This window comes from Brassica napus, chromosome C6, assembly GCF_020379485.1.
Source record: "Brassica napus cultivar Da-Ae chromosome C6, Da-Ae, whole genome shotgun sequence".
Taxonomy (NCBI): domain Eukaryota; kingdom Viridiplantae; phylum Streptophyta; class Magnoliopsida; order Brassicales; family Brassicaceae; genus Brassica; species Brassica napus.
Window position 1 is genome coordinate 23416281 of NC_063449.1, and position 17114 is coordinate 23433394.

Below are 17114 nucleotides of genomic sequence, written 5' to 3' on the forward strand. Positions count from 1 at the left end.
GGGCTTCTTGGACGTTATAGCGGCCACAAATCCGGAATGGCAGTCCATGTTGAGGAACATGCGACAACAACATCCCATTCGAGGCGAGTCATCCGACGTACATAACGAGGCGGATGTTACGAGGAGGAGTGATGAATTCTACCAGGCGATGAACGACCCTTAGTTTTTTTTTCCGGTTGTTGTATTATAAATTCAAAACTTATTTATATATAAAATATTTTCGTATTGATTTATTTTTATTTTAAATTATAATTTTATTAATAAATTAAATAATTTTAATTATTTTTTTTTTATTTATATTTTTTAATTCTGTAAAATAATAAAAACGAAGTAAATTCGTAGCTAATGTAGGACCTATTTACGTGGAAAGCTTACGAGGAAATGACGAGAAATAATAAACGAGTATTTTACGAGAAAACATTTACGAGGAAATAACGAGGAAAGATAAACGAGTATTTTACGAGGAAATACTTTCGTGGTCGTTACGTGTATTTTGCGAGGAAACACTTTCAAGGTATTTACGAGTAGTTTACGAGGAACTCGTTTCGAGGTATTTACGAGGAAATATAGCGACTTCCTTACGTGGAATATTGACGTGGTCTTTACGACGAAATGATCTACTTCGTCTTTACGACGAAATATATTCCTCGCTAAGTTACGACGAATTAGCGAGGAAATATGTGTTACGACGGATGAGTAACGAGCAAATGTGGTTCCTCGCTAATTCGTCGTAAAGCCTCTTTTACGACGAACTCACGAGGAAAATCGCCCTCGTTAAGATTATGTTTTCTTGTAGTGTTACTGTTTTGCTATCTATATTTACTACTTTATAAACTATTAGCCTAGCTTAATCGTATAACTATTAGATCTTTTGTGTTCCCTAGCTCCCTGTGGATTCGATCCCTAAGTACTACAACTTGACCTCTTATTTGAGAGAGTATAAATCACTTCTTAGGGTAATTTGAGTGATATCACTTTCCAAAAAACTTCTAATGAAAGTGTTATATGTTTGAACTTAAGTAATCTTTGATATTTTGTGAATTATAAATCTTATCCCTTAGTTTTAGTAAATTTGATTAAAGTTTTGTGTTATTTTGTTTTGTTATTGAAGTTGTATCAATAACTTCAATAAATTCAAGTATTTTTGGCAAGAAAATATTGTAAACATGAACATATTTACTAAAAAGTTCATTAATATCTCTTTAAATTTACAAAAGAATTTACAACTATAAGAGTACACACATAAATCACAAAATAAGCCATAAATAAAATTATTACACATGAAGTTAGAGATTATTCATCCACAAAGATAAGTTTGGACTCCACTTGACATGGGAGAAGACTCTGTCAGAAGACTTCCAAAAAGTCTTCTAAGAAATTATGTTTTAGAAGACTCTGTCAGAAGACTTCTAGGGAATTATATTTTAGAAGACTTCTAAGAAGACTTCCAAAATCTGACTCAGATCTGAAAAACCTGTATATCCAAAAACGTTCAAATGGCTTCAAAACAGAGAAAATTAGTGGAAAATTAGATACATCTGTCTTTATAGAACACACAAAATAAATATCTAACATTTATAGATCTACCTTTAAAGGAGTGGAATATGAGAACCATGTAATAAAAAACCTGCAAGAACAAAATAATTAGTGAGAAAGACATGTGACAAAAAATAAAAAATTGATATAAAGTTTGGTGTTTTCAAGTACAAAGAGATTAGAAAGAGGTTGGAGAGTTTTAGTTTGATAAAAAGATAAGAGCTTTATGCAACAAAAGGTTACCTAATAAAGAAAAATCAGACATGGAGACTTACCAAAACGCTTAAATCTGTTATGAAAATTGAGACATGAGAGAAGACTCCGTTAGAAGTCTTCCATGAAGTCAGAAGACTTCCTGAAAGTATTCGGGTGCATTATATTTTAAAAGACTTTCGAGAAAACTTCCCAGAAGTCTTCCAGAGTGGGATCCAAATCTGAAAAACATGCATATCCAAGCCTAGATCTGAAAAACCTGCACATCCAAAAACGTTTTAATGGCTTAAAAATAAAGAAAATGAGTGGAATATGAGAATCATGTGATAAAAAATCTGCAAAAACAAGATAAATTAGTGAGAAAGCCATGAGACAAAAAAATGAAAAAATTGATAAAAAGTTTGGTGTTTTTAAGTTCAAATTGACAAATGGTTACCAAATGAAAAAAAAAATCAGACTGGAAAATTTACCAAAACGCTCATATCTTTTATGAAAGAGGAGACATGGAAGAAGACTCCGTCAGAAGACTTCTAGCGCATAATATTTTAGAAGACTTCTGAGAAGACTTCTGGGAAGTCTTCTAAAATCTGATTCAAATCTGAAAAACCTGCATATCGAAATCGAGATCTGAAAACCTGTATATCCAAAAACGTTCAAATGGATTCAAAATGAGAAAATGAGTGAAAGATTAGATATATCTACCTTTATATGACACAAAAATTGATATCCAAAATTTATAGATAACCTTTTAAAGGAGTGAAAGATGAGAGCCATGTAATAAAAAATCTGCAAAAACAAGATAATTTAGTGAGATGAAACAAAAAAAATGAAAAATTCATATAAATTTGATGTTTTCAAGTTCAAAAAGATTAGAGAGAAGTTGGAGAGTTTTAATGATAATCATTACATTTTTTGTTGCAGCCGTTTGAGAAGAAAAGATAGAATGTGTACATTTTCTTTATATACGGGGACAAAAATTTATATTTAGGTTAAATATTTTCGATTCAGAAGACTTTCAGGAAAGTCTTCTATTAGATGACTTCGTGGAAGTCTTATACCTCTAAATATACTACTCGTCCAGAAAACTTCCAGGAAATCTTATAGACCATAAATTTATGTCATAAACTTAAATAACTAAATAAATAGAAAAAAAAACACTTCACTAAACTTAAAATAAACTTTGAAAGTGTAATATATACATGAAACTAAACACTTATAGGTCAAATTTTAATTTTCCAAAAAAAAAAATGTCAAGCTTCCAAAATCTAACCCTAAATATACAAAGAATACTACAACATATGTTACCAAACCCTAGACCAAAGAATACTATGACTTATTACACTCACTTATCTGTGTTGAAAACTTTTCAATTTTACTATATCTTAATTTATATCATTTACAAATGTTTATAATTACATGATTTTAATTTTTCCTCCATCAAAATATTTTTATTAAAATTTATAAATTATTTTTAAGATCTATAATATTAAATTTTTCTTCCATAAGACTTACAAAGCCGCCAGAAGACTTTCAACGGTTATATTCGTAAAATTACATTTTGTTTTTTGTTTAGTCATAAAGAGATACTTATATCACGTACAACTGTACAATAATATCATGTAGCCTATAATGTGTAACTTTTTGTAATCGGTGTATTACAATCAATACTCAAATCCGCCTAATATATGTTATTGAAAAATCATGTGATGAAATTACTCATGTATTAGTATTTATTAACAATGAATATTTAATGAGTCATTTTCATGTTGGGGATGAGGACGAACAATTAGGTTTGGGTTCACATTATGCATGCGTGTACTATCCGTCGTGCCAACATTAATTATTCAATTTGCTATAAATTTCTAGGTATGACATGTAAACTTGAGAGTTCAGAATATACGAATCATGATTACAAAATTGGTGGTGAGTATGCACAAGACGAAATAGGTGCTTTCAAGGATAAGTTAGTTAAAATGGTTTCTAATAAATGGAAGGTAGATACAAACTAATTAGAGCTCTACTGGTTTGGTTCGACGGGATTAGTCAGCTCTACTGTTTAGAGTCTTGGGCCAACTGTCATGCTTCCGGGTTCGACGCTAGCCGGAGGCGAACTGCTCATCCCTGTCACAAAAGCGGGTACTGGGCCTTCGGGCTCAGAGAATGCCCTCCCGGATGACCAGGCCCATGGAATGACCCACGAATCGGGGAACCCTGGATTATATAAAAAAAAAAAGGTAGATACAAACACACATCCTGGTTTAAATGCAACGTCTTCAATAACGTAACTGTCTCGTCTCCTCCATGACTGATTTAGGCTCGGAATGGGAAAATCTGATGAAACATTGCGGATCTATCATATCAAGCAGATATATCGGATCAAGCGGATCTAGCATATCAAATGTGTACAAGCTGATCTAGTGGTTCAAAAGTTATGTTTGAATGGTGGAAATAGATAAAAAAATGGTTTAAATTACTGTATAAATTTAAAATAATTTACATAAAATTTTATATTGTTATTTATTTTCATAATTAAAAAGAGTTATTTTAAAAATACTTTATAAATGAAAAATAATTTCAATAAGTATAAATACTTTTCAAAATATAATAAAAATAATTTAAACACATATATAATATTTTAGCTTTAAAATTATATATATATATATATTATGCTTTAAAATAATTATAAATAATCAATTTTTAATATTTTATTTTTCTCTGAAAGAAAATTACACATTTTCAAGAAAATAAAGTATAATGTCAAATAATAAGATATATAGTATATATTAATTCATAGTTGAATTTTAGTTTTTAGTTGAATGTATAGTATATATTAATTTATAATTGAATTTAAAATAACGTTCTTTGATCACCTGTGGTTCTTACTTTTCTTCATAATAAAGAACTGTCTTACTGTTTATGGTGTCTCCTCCGTTAAGTGTAACTAGATAAATAATTTTGTTGAATGGAAAATTATGATGTTGACCCTCCACTAGTTGTGACTTGTGAGAACCGTTTAATATATGTTTTCCACTCTTAGTCTTATCTGTGTGTATGACTAAATATATAAATAGATTATACGTTTTTGTTTGTTTTGAAACTACGAGCTACGGATATGAGAAGTCCAATGTTATAATTTATAATATTAGTTAGTAATTAGTACTATGTAGTAATCCATAGACATTGCTCTTGAGCTTTTCAAAATTAAAGATCTTGAATTTGTTTCAAACAAGAACTCATTTGTTTTATTTACTGTCAAAAATAACCTATTTGGCCAGAAAACATATGTTCTGGGTTATCAATGTACACAATATACATATGTGTATTTCTCTATTTATATGCACCAAAACATGTGTTGATTATTGTAACACCATTGGATTATTTATAATTTTGACATTAACTGATACCGGAGTACTTTGATACTTTCTGACCATAAAATCCATAGTAATACCATCTGCTTGACACTTTTTGTATTATTTATGGATATAATGTAATTCTTGTTACCTTAAGTTGTGTGGTTAAATATTAATTAGTTATTTAATATGATTTATTTGATAATTTACATTAATCAATAGAATATATTATATTTTTAGAAAACCTTAATAATGATATTAATAATAAATCAATTTTAATCATAAATTTAAATTTTATTTTTAGTTATAACAAAAACTGTTGAAAACAAAATCTAGCAAAATTTTACTATTTTTTAAATATTTTAATAAAATAATGCATCAATTTATTTCATAATTACTTAATTACTTAGTTAGTAATATAATATTATCATAAATTAATGTTAATTCAAATTTTATTTAAAAAAATCTATGATATTTTTATAAAATTTATAATTATAGTCTATATTAGATTAAAATAAAAATCCTATATGAATTAAATATTATAAAGTTATATTAAATTGATGAATTAACCTATTTTATTTTATAAATGATTTTATTTAAATAAATTATAATTTACGTTGAAAACGGATTTAAATTCGTAAAATATTTAATATTTATAAAAAATAACATTATTAATATATGTTAAACTTATTTTGTTTATTTTAAAACTCATAACAATATATTATCTAAAAATATTATATACATAATAAATAATATATAACTAACCTTTAGGTCAGGTATTATTTACAAAATATGCTATTAGAAAACTTTGAAATTTTAATAATTCATTAAAGATATCAATGATAAATCATTTTAATTATAAATATAATTTTATGCTGATTCTAACAAAAATATTTTGAGAAAAATATATAAAAAATATTTAAAAAAAAATTAAATATTTTTCAATAAAATATTAATTAATTTAGTGACAAAAAATCAAAAGTCATATAATCTTTCAAACTCAAAACTAGTTGTGTAATTTTCTAAATTTCTCTTGACCAAATGTACAATTTTGAAAATAAATATTCAAAACTCAAAATAAATATATTCTAAATTTTACAAAATAGAAAATTATAGATGCTAGAGTATAATATTTTGAAATGAAATGCAAGAAAAAATATGTTGCAAAAATCAAAAATAATTAAATATTTTGAAATTTTAATTTAATAATAAAAAAATCAGAAAACTTAATACCATAATGTCCAAAAATATTCTATATCGATAAAATTTAATAAATAATATAATATATGCTACTATGTATAAAATTTTATTAAAATAATATGGCTGTATTATTTAGATATAATTATGTATTTACTTATAAAATATCACAAAATACTAAAATGATCGATGTTAAAGTATATTTTTAAAACACATCATGGAAATATAAATTATCGTAAAAGTATCTTTTCTATATTATAACTAAAAAGATTTTAAAAATGTATTGTATACAAACTCCATAATTATATATATATTTGCTTTTTGAAAAAAATTATTTATTTGATTATTTCAGATTATGAATTTATTTCACCAAAATAAAAAATATATTAGTAAGTAATAATAATTAAAAAAAATGTAAAATATATAAGACAAATAACCATACATTAATAATAGGGCTTTTTGCAAAAGTGACTCAAAACTTGGAGTCAAACAGAAAACTAACATTTTCGTTTGACTCCTTTTTTTTTTGAGATTTTAACCCCACACCTGCATTTTATCTACGAAAATGCCATTAACATTTTTTTTTTTTTTTTCGAAAATGGCTTTTTTACTGTCTCAACCTCATCTTCTTCAAGTATTTACAATATTGCCACTGCAATGAATAGTGGCAACAACCTTGTACGAACTGTTTGGAGCTTTTAATGCCCTTTAATGCACGTAAATCTCTTTACACTCTCTCTGTTTCAATTGTTATGAACTAAAAACAACATTTCTTTCACTTTCTCTCTATATTCATCCAAAAAACTCAAGCTTTTGATTCAAAATATGGGCTATGGTTGACAGAGCCATATTTCTTTCGTTTTGACTTACGGTTGCTTTCGTTTGAGGTTCTGGGTGGTTGGAGAAGACCCTGTGTGCAAACGAAGTCATCTCACCTAGTTTAAGGTACGAATTTGAATTTTTTTTCAAGATCTGTTCGCGTAGAAGACTTACTAGTAAGTCATCTGTATGTAGAAGACTTACTGATGAGTCTTCTGGTCAAACGGACGACTTAAATTAAGTCGTCCAGCTTTGTTTGTTAAAAAAAAACACTCCAGACGACTTATATATACGTCGTCTACGAGAAACGGGCTAGTTTTGCATTTGACCGAATCGTGTCAGATCTTTGACTATTTCTGGACGACTTATAATTCAGTCGTCTCTGGGAAAGTTAAAATTTCAATATTTTATGAAAACTTGACGACTTACGTGTAAGTCGTCCTAGGTTAGTTTTGTAATTGAAAAATAAAACTTCATAATTTAACTTTAACCAGACGACTTAATATAAAGTCGTCCCTCCAGAAGACTTAATTTAAAGTCGTCCGGGGAAAGCAAAGTCGTCCAGAATTTTTCCCAATTTTCTGGTCAAACCTTGCTTATCCCGGACGACCTTAAATTAAGTCGTTTAGCTGGACGACTTTCATCTAAGTCGTCTGGAGAAAGTTAAATTTCAAGTTTTATTTTTCAATTACAAAACTAACCTAGGACGACTTACACGTAAGTCGTCAAGTTTTCATAAAATATTGAAATTTTAACTTTCCCAGAGACGACTGAATTATAAGTCGTCCAGAAATAGTCAAAGATCTGACACGATTCGGTCAAATGCAAAACTAGCCCGTTTCTCGTAGACGACTTATATATAAGTCGTCTGAAGTTTTTTTTTTAACAAACAAAGCCGGACGACTTAGAATTAAGTCGTCCCTTTTAATTTTCAATTGCAAAAGTGACCTCTTTAGACGACTTACCTTTAAGTCTTCTGGACGACTTAATGCTAAGTCGTCTGCGGCAATGTTTATTGAACTTCTTCATTTTCTCTATGTTTACTAATGTGTTTTATTTTGAATATTTGCAGATGATTTTTCAGTTACATGCAGTGTATGGAGAATGGTTGTTGAGAGATTTCCGTTGGGATTTTGTGGTTGATGATCTCAAAGGAGCAAGATTGTTTTTATTGAATGAAGATTCAACACATGCTGAACTTGTTGCAATGGCTCAAGAAGATTATAACCTGGACATGAGAACAGTGAGTGTGGAGATTAGCTACTCATTACCAGCAGAAATGATGATGGCTCCAGGCAGTCTTCCCATTCATGTTACAAGTGATAGACAAGTTCGAAACTTGCTGGAGATACTCAAAACCCATAGAGTATGTCTTTGTGTATCAAGCCGCAGCAAGGTCGAAACGGTTTCAGAGAAAAGGGATATTGATGAAGCTGGTGAATGGGAAAAAGATGTTGGTGATAATGATGAAGCTGGTGAATGGGAAGAAGATGTTGGTGATGATGATGAAGCTGGTGAATGGAAGAAGATGTTGGTGATGATGATGAAGCTGATGAATGTTTTGAAGATGTTGGTGATAATGAGTTTGTTGAAGATGAAAATCAAGATGGGGAGGAGGAAAATGGGGAGGAGGATGCTGATAATTCTATTGTTGGTGAAACGGATCAGAATGGTGGGGATTACAGTCTTTATGGAAAGGTTCCAGATGAGGACGAGGAAGATGATGATAATATTTGTTTTGAAGAAATCCAAAAGACATATGCTAAGACAAATGCTATTGAAGGAGGAAAATCGAATGGTACCAGTATCTATGTCAACCAGAGTTTTGTTAGCAAGGGTGCACTGCTTTCAGAGCTGCGGTTGGCAGCAGTGAGGGGTAAGTTTTCTTTCAGATTATACAAATCAACGAAAACTCTCGTTGTGGCAACATGTCGGGTTAGCTATTGTGGATGGAAGGTCAGAGCGAGTGTCAAACATGGGACAAACACGTTTTGGGTAACAAAGTATGTGGAAAAACATTTATGCTCAGCGGGAGACCGAATCGCTCAGCGGAGACACTGTACTCCGAAGTATGTAGGTAGTCTTTTCATTGATCGTGTTGGAATCATTGATGGGATAACTCCGCAGCATATCACTGATGCAATGAGGAACATGTTTGGCATGGCGCTTGATTACACCACTTCATACAGAGCACTGTTATATGCACAAAGATTGGTGAGAGGATCAGCAGAAGAAGGGTATTCGCGTCTGGCATCATATCTCGAGCAAATCTCCATTGCAAATCCTGATTCTATCACGGCGATAGAACTTGATTCTATGAAAAGATTTAAGTATCTATTTCTCTCTTTTGGAGCTTCTATCAAAGGTTTTAAGTATCAGAGAAGGGTCATTGTGGTGGATGGAACTCACCTAAGTGGAAAGTATGGAGGAACTATGTTAGTTGCAGCCGCACAAGATGGCAATTTTCAGATATTCCCATTGGCTTTTGGGATCGTGGATGAGGAAGATATACCTTCTTGGGAATGGTTTTTCACAAAATTGGCTAGTTGTATATCTCATGACAAGCCTCTGGTGATAGTCTCCGACCGGCACAAGGCCATTAAAAGTGCGTGTGATAAGGTGTTTCCTTGGGCAACCCGAGGAATATGTTATTATCACCTTCAAGATAACATTGTCAAAAAGTTTAAAGGGAAACATCTCATGTACTTGGTGAAAGGGGCTGCTTATGCTCACACGGTTTACGATTTTGACCGGTACATGGCTGAGATACGGAGTGCAAACCCGGAACTTGCAACGTATTTGGAGAAAGCCGACGTCAGGCTATGGTCAAGGGTTTATTGTAAGGGGAACAGGTTCAACATAAAAACAAGCAACATTGCTGAATCTATTAATTCCGCACTGAAGCGAGCAAGAGGATTTCCGATTACGTTCCTGCTGGAGTTCATAAGGCAGAAGTTAGGAAAATGGTATTGGAAAAGGAGACAAGATGCTTTGAGTCTCACAACTGAACATAGCGGGGGTGTTGAATACTTGCTTGCTGTTCGAGAAGAGATAGCGGGTACGATGACGGTCGAACCAATTGATGGATGGCATTTCTTTGTCAAAGGTGGCAAAATGGACTGTGTGGTTGATTTGGAACATGCAAAGTGTGATTGTGGTGTCTATGGAGTGGAGAAAATACCTTGCTCTCATGCTATAGCTGCTGGAATACATGCTGGTTTGCATATCTCCACACTTGTATGTCCACTGTACTCAAAGAATTATCTGTATGCAGGATACTCAGAGAATATATATCCTATCGTGTCACAACATATTGAGGAACGAGAATGCTTTCCTCCAGAACTAAAGCGTGGTCGGGGGAGACCGAAGAAATCAAGATGGCAATCTTGGTTGGAGCTATCTAGGATGAGAGGACACAAACCCAGGAAGAAACACAGGGCACGGAGATGCTCAAACTGCAAGGAAACTGGCCATACGAAACCACAATGTACACAACCAGTTGACTAGTTGTCCAGACGACCTAAATTTAAGTCGTCCAGTCTTGATTACCCGTCCAGACGACTAAATTTTTAGTCGTCCAGTGTATTTTATTTTTAGACGACCTTCTACTAAGTCGTCCAGTGTATTTTATTTTTAGACGACCTTCTACTATCCCTTCAAGTGTATTTTATTTTTAGACTACCTTCTACTATCCCTTCAAGTGTATTTTATTTTTAGACTACCTTCTACTATCCCTTCAATTGTATTTTATTTTTAGACTACCTTCTACTAAGTCGTCCAGTGTATTTTATTTTTAGAAGTCCAGTGTAAGTCGTCCAGTGTATTTATTTTTAGAAGTCCAGTGTAAGTCGTCCAGTTGGAAAACCTTCCAGACGACTTATAATAAGTCGTCCAAACCTTCTAGACGACTTATTTGTAAGTCGTCCAGTTGGAAAACCTTCCAGACGACTTATAATAAGTCGTCCAAACCTTCTAGACGACTTATTTGTAAGTCGTCCAGTTGGAAAACCTTCCAGACGACTTATTTCTTCCAGACAACTTATATATTTACAAATCTATACAAAGACAAGCTGAAATACAAATACTTCGCTCGTTAAAAAATCATGTTCAAATACAAAGACAAGTTCAAATACAAACACAAATCTAATCATACATGCCCACGAACTTATCACCATCCACATTTTCTTTCAGATGCTGATCAACAAGCTCCTTCCATATATCCACCGCCATATTATCCCTCATTTTCTTCGCGTTGCACCTAGCAAAGTCTTTAGGGTCAAAGGAGACCCCAAGAGCATGACATTCAATGTACTTTACAGCGTACACGCCACAATCACCATTGTTGGCCGTGGGTACACCTTTCAGCGGTCTCTCATATGTGTATGGCTCCAACCCGTATTTGACCCGTATTTCGTCGGTGGCTGCGCACTCAACAAGCAGATAAGGGACCATCTGGAGAAAAGGCTCCATTATCGCATCCCATGCGTCTGGTACACTAGATGAAGGTATGCTGTCCCAGACGACTATGTGCCTCTTAGGGATCGATATCCAAATAGCAACCCAATGCTTGTCGTTCAAGTTCACTGGCGCATAGATATCATCAATGTCCTCCCCCCACTTCTTGTTTGATTGGCAAAATGAAGGTATTGATCCGTCATAAAAATTCGACGCCCCACCAGGTAGAACTCTTCCTAAACCTTTGTGATCAGGTTCCGATGTTTTGAAGAGCTGATACTGCTCTCTCCAAGACTGGGAAAAGTTGTGATCCAGGAAGCACATTCGCTCGCTCCTGAAAGCTTGTGGGTTCTCCTGATACCTCTGCCTTAGCACATTAATCCAAGCATCTATATGCTGCATATTAAATATAACAAGTTAGAAGTTACCAGACGACTTAAATATAAGTCGTCTACGTGGTCGATTTATCTTTAAGTCGTCTGGAAAGTAGTCTACTTGGACGACTTTGTAGACGACTTAAATCGTGTGCAGAAGACTTACGCAGTCTTCCAGCCATTCTCTGGCTGTCCGGAGGAAGTGGTACCACCTTGTTGGTGATGTACGTGGTTTGTCCTCGGTCTTAGTTGAATAATGACTGCAAACAAAAAAGCAATCAGTTTTGGACGACTAAATCAAGCTATTATGGGTAAAGCAATCACTTACGGATCAGTTTTCAACCAATCAGCGAGTTCCTTCAACTTATCTTTGTTTACTGGCGGAAATGGATTATAGGCTGCCACTTTATCTTTTTTTTTCTCTGCCGTATAAGGAGATCTCACAGTGGGAGCAGGTTTCTTCGCTCGTTTACTCTTTGCACGCTTGTCCAATACAACCAGGCTCGGTTCTGAAACTGGATCGCTTGGCTCGGTGGAAGCGAGGCTCGGTTGTTGATCGGTGGAAGCGAGGCTCGGTTGTTGATCGGTGGAAGCGAGGCTCGGTTGGTGATCGGTGGAAGTGACAGCAACAATCTCTTTGGAGGTGACACCATCTGCTTTATCCTCCGGCAAGATCTTATATACCGAGTTCGCCTCGGTTGCTGTATCCTCCGGCAACCATCTCTGCAATAAAAGTTGCACACAAGTTAACCCTGGACGACTTAAATAAAAGTTGTTTGGACGACTAGTTGACCCTGGACGACTTAAATATAAATCGTCTGGACGACTAGTTGACCCTGGACGACTTAAAATTAAGTCTTCCGTGGTCAACTAGTCGTCCAGACAACTTACGTTTAAGTCGTCCAGGGTCAACTAGTCGTCCAGACAACTTTTACAGTCGTCTGGACAACTAGTTAACCCTGGATTTGATACTAACCTCTTTGATTTGAGGAGGCTGTTTCTTTTGAGGAGGAGGAGGCTGTTTCTTTTGAGGAGGAGGAGGAGGCTGTTTCTTTTGAGGAGAAGGAGGCTGCTGTTTGGTTTGATGAGGAGGAGGCTGGTTACTAACCACGGTTTCATTGGCATGAGGGGTAGCCTGTTTGTTTCTACCCCCGGTTTCTTTGGCAAGAGGGGTAGGCTGTTTATCTTGAGGAGTAGCCTGATTGGTTAGAGGTGGAGGGGTAGCCTGATTGGTGACACCAACCTTCTTCTCCACAGCTTCCAATCTATCGGAAAACTTCCTAAACTCCCTCATGCACTTCTTAAACCCTTTTTCATGCAGTCAGCTACGCCCTTGAACATAATTTCCAACTCCTCTCTGGTCACCCCTCTAGCCTCTTCTCTAGCCTCTTCACTAGCCACTTTAGGAGCCTCTTTACGAGCTTTCTTCCGAGGTCTTGGATTGTCTTCCTCCTCCTCCTCCTCCTCCTCCAACACAACCATCTCTTTGGCTTTCTTCGATGGAGTCACAACCTTAGGTTTTGTATTGACCTTAGTACCAGTGACTTCCCAGCAATCCATGGTCCACTTCCACGGTCTCCGCTCATACATGACTTTAATGATGTTCTCCGCGGGCATGTCCTCAACACCAGAGTCCCATTTTGGCCACATTTCACTAATGTCCTTCTCAACAAAGTTGATCACGCGGGTCTGCAGTAAATAGAAGAATCGAGTTAGATATTTGAAAAAAAATACTAAATAGACGACTTAATTATAAGTCGTCTACAAACAGACGACTTATAATAAGTCGTCCAGCTGGAAGACTTTCCAGACGACTTAATTAAGTCATCCGATAAGTCGTCCAGCTGGGAAGACTTTCCAGACGACTTAATTAAGTCGTCCGATAAGTCGTCCAGCTGGGAAGACTTTCCAGACGACTTAATTAAGTCGTCCGATAAGTCGTCCAGCTGGACGACCTTCCAGACGACTTATAAGTCGTCTGCGCAGTCTTTTGGATTGAAGTAAATACCTGACTCAAGATAGCAGCTTTCATTGATCTGCGGCCTCTGCTGCCCTCGTAAGCCAGTATCGGTGGAGACGGACTGTCTGCTCTGGGACCACCAATACTAGCACCCAATTCCGGCATAGCTGTGTACGCCTAGACCTGAAGAACTTGTATAAACCCATCCACGGTGTAACAGCCAGTAATTTCTTTGTTCCACAAAGAGTCCATCAGCACCTTAAACGCGACTCTCCCCCATGGATAATTCTCAAACCGTTCTAAATCCATCACTAGCCTTGCCAGAGTAGATCGTGTAGCGGTTGAAAACTTTCTCCCTTCAATGAATCCAGTGAAGATGGAGAGGTACGCGAGCCGCTTGCGATCTTCCCTGGACCAATCCCCGCATCTCTTCAGTGCTGCTATTATCTGATCAGTAGTTGGCCCAGCTTCCAGATGAACTCCCAGCATCCCCCAGAAAGAAACCATCTCTTGGGTAACGTCACATTTTGGTGTCTCAAGGTCCTCGATGTACTCGCAGTTTAGACCAGTGAGGTTTTCAAACTCTAACAGTGAAAACCTCAAAGGTTCTGGACCAACGAGAGACCACATCTCATACTTCTTCTTAATGTCCAGCTTGAAACTGAGCATGTAGTGAACCAGCCTTGAAGCCCAACCAAATCCCTGCTCCTTGAACTTGATGAAAACTCCCAAACTCGACTCCTTGAACTCTTCAAATTCGTCATCAGTAAGAGCTTTCCTAAGAGCAGTATGCAACTTGCTGTTATCCGTATGATACGAAATGCTATTGTGGGCTTCTGGCTCTTCCCCTGATGTGTATAACCTACGGGGGAGTTCTGGAATATCCATCCTTTTTGTCTGCAAAATAATCAAAGACAACAATATAAGTCCAGACGACTTAGTAGACGACTTATAATTAAGTCGTCTGGAAAGTCTTCCAAATGGACGACTTATATTTAAGTCATCTACTAAGTCGTCCAGTTGGAAGACTTTCCAGACGACTTAAATTACTTACAAGTCTTCCAGTACAAAGCGGACCTGATTAGTCGCAGAAGGAGTTGGAGTACTCGTCATTGCGGTTATAGATCTGAAAAAATAAACGTGAAACGGTGAGAATGAGTAAATTGATAGAGACAACGTTTTATGTTCATCTTTTCCTCGAGATTGATGACTTAGCGGCGTTAGGGTTTACAGAGAAACGGCGCTAAGGTTTACAGAGAAGAAGCGGCGGCGCTAGGGTTTAGAAGAAGCGGCGGCGCTAGTGTTTAGAGGAAGCGGCGGTGAGAACGTTGGTGACCACGGTGGCGAGGGCGACGGTTTGTTCGGAAATAGTGGAAGCGGCGGCGCTAGGGTTTAGAGGAATCGGCGGCGCTAGGGTTTAGAGGAATCGGCGGCGCTAGGGTTAGAAGAAGCTGCGGCGACAACGGTGAGAATGAAGTGAGATAGATAGCCGACGTTGAGAACGATGGTTTGTTCGGAAATCGTGGGAATTCGAAATCGCCTTTGAGAGAGAACTGTTAGGGTTTCTGAATTTCGCGAAAAATGAAACAAAAAAAAAAAAAATCACCTTATATATTGGGTAAATAATCCGGTTAGCTTTAAAAGTACATTGGTAAACTTTAAGGTTTGGTCCGGTTTAGACGACTTATTCTGGCTGATAATGTACAACAGACGACTTAATATTTAGTCGTCTGTTTTCAGACGACAAAATATTAAGTCGTCCTAGACCCTAAAATGAACCCCTAAACTAAAATGACTAGATTAACTAACTAACCACGTTATAAAATCAAATTATACTTAAATAGTGTTTACTATACACAGAAATGAACACGCATAAGTAATTTTAAAAATTTTCAAAAACGGTTTTAATGCTTTCCAAAATCTAACCCTAAGAACACATACAATACTACAACATATGTTGATGAAACATAAACTAAAGAATATCATGACTCACTACTTTCACTCATCTATGCTGAAAACAATTGAAATTTGTTATATCTTAATTTATACCTCCTAAGACATATGTTAATTACATAATTCCCATTTTTCACTTATCAAAATATTTTTTACAAAATTTTTAAATTATGTTTAAGACTAACTGTCCAGACGACTTTCAGTTAAGTCGTCTGGACGACTTATTTTCAAGTCGTCTAAACAGACGACTTGCGAGGGGTAGAAACGTAAAAAAAATTCCGTTTTTTTGTTTGGTCACAAGGGGATAGTTGTAATTTCAATAGCCTTTTAGGTTACTTTTGCCTTTGACCCAAGTTGGAGTATTGTTTTGGGTTTGACTCCAAGTTTTGAGTCACACTTGGCAATTCTCCCTTAATAATATTGAGTAAGAAGCCTAAAAATAAGATTATAGAAGTATACAATATATATATATAACTAGAATGTAATCATATTTAAAAAATTTATGATAATATCAAAGTTATACATTTATAAAAAGTAAAATATATGCACAAACGTAAAGTCAAACTATAGTATGTAGTATTATTTTTACTGGTAAAAGATCTGTTTAAGAAAAAGAAATTTAAAACATTAAATGATGGGAAGACAATTGGTGTTACAAATATGTTTCAGATATTCTTAATTTAACTGCTCTTGTTTTGTTTAATATTCAGATCATCATCAACTTCAGCAGATAGTTCTGTTTATTGTCGGTGCTTGTTAATCACCATCATTGCACACAAATAGATATATCTGATTATTTTTGGGATAGTTAAGGCCAAAAGGATCCGTCAGTACAACTACAGATACACGAAATGGGTTCCGTAACCTGATATACACTTGGACATTTAACCTGATACACAGAGTGAGATCGGTAAAAATAGAATAATTGGGAGTAAAAAATTTGGTGTAAAATGGGTGTGAAGAGAAATAAATGAACTGGAGTAAACTTTTACTCTAAAAATAGGGAGAACAAATTTACTCTATAAATTCACAAAAAGACAAAAGTTACTGTACTTCAACTTATATATTTTCAGCTTGATTGGAATTACTCGGGTGCAATTTAGCTAGTACTTTTTTCGCTTCAATAGTTTACTCTAAAAATGATTTACAATTAGTGTTGGGTTGCGGGTCATACCCGTCCCTTTTGTCATACCCGTCCCTTTTGACCTGCTAATCCGCAGGTTGAGTGATTTTTTTTATTCATAAAATTTGACTCGT